Source organism: Apostichopus japonicus, chromosome 11, assembly GCF_037975245.1.
Source record: "Apostichopus japonicus isolate 1M-3 chromosome 11, ASM3797524v1, whole genome shotgun sequence".
Lineage (NCBI taxonomy): Eukaryota > Metazoa > Echinodermata > Holothuroidea > Aspidochirotida > Stichopodidae > Apostichopus > Apostichopus japonicus.
Genome location: NC_092571.1, coordinates 14,047,917 through 14,051,237, shown reverse-complemented (window position 1 = coordinate 14,051,237; position 3,321 = coordinate 14,047,917). Strand labels below are relative to the sequence as shown.

At 40.4% G+C, this 3,321-nt stretch overlaps 1 pseudogene; it reads right to left on the bottom strand.

Annotated features, from left to right (window-relative positions):
- Positions 1–1,945: 1,945 nt before the first annotated feature.
- LOC139976589 (U2 spliceosomal RNA) lies at positions 1,946–2,044 on the bottom strand (annotated as a pseudogene).
- Between the last annotated feature and the right edge of the window lie 1,277 nt (positions 2,045–3,321).

Genomic DNA, 3,321 nt, shown 5'->3' with positions numbered 1-3,321 from the left:
TATTGTGCACAAATATGAGGTACTTGTTTGGGTACGTGAAGACTATCTTTAATTAACTTTGAAAGAATAACCGAAATGACGTTATGTTAATGACAAACAACAAGCAGCATTTCACATGTAGGAGCTCAAAGACTCATTTAGAAACAAGAGATAACTTTCTCCTGAAGTGAGGGCGACATTTCAGTTTCATAGACCTTCTTTCAAAAAGTTCACAATGTAAACATCGAGGGCACTTGCAATGCTTTTTATCTATAATAATCGAATATAAAGGTCTTTGGTAATGCTTCCATCGCCTGGTAACATCTTTTTATGACGTTCTCTGGTGCTGGGATAATCTCCCGAAAACGTAAGACAAGTATGGAATGTGTTTTTCGCGTCTCAGACATATCGTATGGGACGGTGGCTGAATACACTAGTCCCTCAACCGCCAAGGTTCTTAGTTGCGTAAAATGAATAGAAAAGTATAAGATGGTAAAAAGAGTAAAAACAATTGGACGGCGAATATTCGCCCCTAAAAATGAACCGCAATGACTGTCATCTCTTATTCTCCTATATCTCATCAAAATGGCAGCCCCTCGATACTGAATTCAACCCACATGTCTCCTAAATAGATCAATTATTTCCTTAAACCTTTTGATGCCGGGGGTTGTTCACTATAGTTATCCATGTTTGCTGAAATTCCATTAGGGGATTAGTGCATTAGATGTGTAGCGTTAACCTTCCCCTCGCCACCGTCGGAACTGAGTAGAAAGGGAGTGGAAGAGACGAATCGACGGTAACTTGAAATAACAACCTGATTAATTGAGATAACCAACCCGGTATCACTTCAGTTACACAAACAAAATTTGTACTGCGGTATTGACCTTTCAAACTCAGTGCAATTCAAGTTTTAAATCTAATTAATTTTTTTCCCTATCACTTAATCAATAAAGACGAAGACATAAACTTACTCTGGAGAGAGAACATGAATATAGATAAATATAAATGAATAAAATTAAGCAGAGTATATCAAACAATATGCTATGTCCAGAGAGAGCATATAAGAGAGGAGAATCCAAAAAGAGGAAGAAGAAATAACAATTCTTTGAATGCAAAAATGACCTCGCCCGTCCACCCTACCTATATCACCAACGGCATTGCAAACCACGCTACAGCGAGCCAGAAAAATAACTACTATAATATACTATATTATGTACATAATAAGGGGACCAGACTAATAGTTTTCGGATATTAGTAACTTAGAAACATCGTAAGATATCCAAAATGTATTCCTCATGAACCACTTTGGTCAGATTTATTGCAACTCATACGAGGCCAAGCTTCCCGGCCTATATGCTGATATTCTCACTGAGAGGGAGGGGGGGGGGTTACGTAATATGGTACTCCCAGTGGTTTGGAACCGATTGTTATTGGTTGTAACTTTACTGTGCTGTTAACGTGATCCGCCCAGAGGAATTCAAAACGTCACGGCTTAAATGCTTTCAACACCAAACTCTACCCGTACTTTAACTAAACTATCAGCAACAAACAATTACTACAAACATCCAACTGAACCGCCCTTTTGCACACACTCACCGAACTAAACACAAATCATCTACAAAAGTAAAAACGGTCGGACCGTCCGTAGGCCCTCTATTACCCCAAACCAGAATAACAACGGCCCTTGGAAAGAGGTCTCGACAAGCCGACAAACTGATTATAACTGGTTGTTATTTTACTGCAGGCTACGCTATCTCATTCACCACCAAGCAATCTTGCACAATGAGTTGTTGAATTGAACAATCATCGATACCATATTCTTCTCGATACAGGCGAATTGTATGTTACAAGCTATTATATGCATACTTTTTAAGAACATTCACCCAGGAAAGAACCTGGGCACGAAAACCAAACTACCAAACTACTGAACAACTGATCCGCTCTCAACCTCAGTCCCCTTGCATCGATATTGTGACTGTGTGATCATCGTCGGGTGTGTATCACCATTCCCCTAGAAAGGGAAAAGATACTACACATGATCTTAGCCAACAGGCCGAGAAGCGATTATATGCATTGGCATTTTGACGAAGAATCCCAACGTAATCAGTTGTTGAGCTGCACGTGGCTGGACAACACGCCAAATATTGTATTTTTCGCTAGTGCTTTTTACGTGACCCGCCATGCGGGATACAAAACGTCACGGCCAACGGCACTACCGAACCATCCCATTCTGACAAACGAAACTCAGGTCAAGCGAGCCAAAAAAAAAACATACGCCCGCCAACCTGCAGAGACAAAACGCCCAACCCCCCCCCACTCAAACATTTAAAAAACCACAAAAGGACGACCAGCACGCAGCGAAACGAAAAACCCCTCCCCAGCACACCACCGTCAAAAAAAGGCAGCCCCAGATAAACGGCGAAAATCGCCTTCAATTTGAAGGCGATTTTCGCCGCCTCCAGGACTGCCTGCCAACTGGCAAATTTCCCCCTAAAAACCACATCACATCTAGTCCGCCAAACATGTTTTTTGCACAATAGAGCAAACAAAAATAATGCGGTGCAACACAGCAACCGAACAAACTGTATTTTTCGCTAGTTGTCGGGTTATACTAACGCAGTAAGTCTGCAACTCGTCTGTTCCATCAGGACCACCGTAACTATATTATTGGTTTTCATTATTGTTTGATTTGCAATTACTGGATATTGTGACAGATAACTGTCAATGAAAGGTGGTCAGGTGTTCAAGGTCATTCCAATACCAATTGCTGGATGATGTATATAATAGAGACAGATAAAGACATTCCAACCGAGATATTGTCCTCTGTAATATATGCTCATAACAATCGATCTCCTACTTGAAAGGAACAAGAACATTTAATAACACATACTCTATCTACTCTTATCACCTAAAGAAATATGCAGTTAGAATTCTATAACTTCCTCTTGTTATATAGTGGTACAGCGCCATCTGAAACTAAATGCTTATGAGCATGGTTACTAGACTAGTTTAATTGTTAATTAATTGTATTGACAGCTATTGCAACTACGTTGTGCACTTTGACGTTCTCTTAATGCTTTGTGGCAGTCATCACATGGTGTCCTGTCACAACCATGTATAAAATTGCGTCACACATTCATTACTGATTCGTAATGAATTATTTTTCATTTAGGAAACCTCGACTTCAGGCCATTTAAAATATACACAGAATTTTATCGGATCCCATTGCCATAGCAGGCGTTTAAAGAAGCAATAATGTTTCGGGGTGTGGGTGGGAGGGGGGTGGGTGCATGGGAGGAAGAGATATATTTCCCTCTATAAATTGTGAAGGGGCAAGAGTTT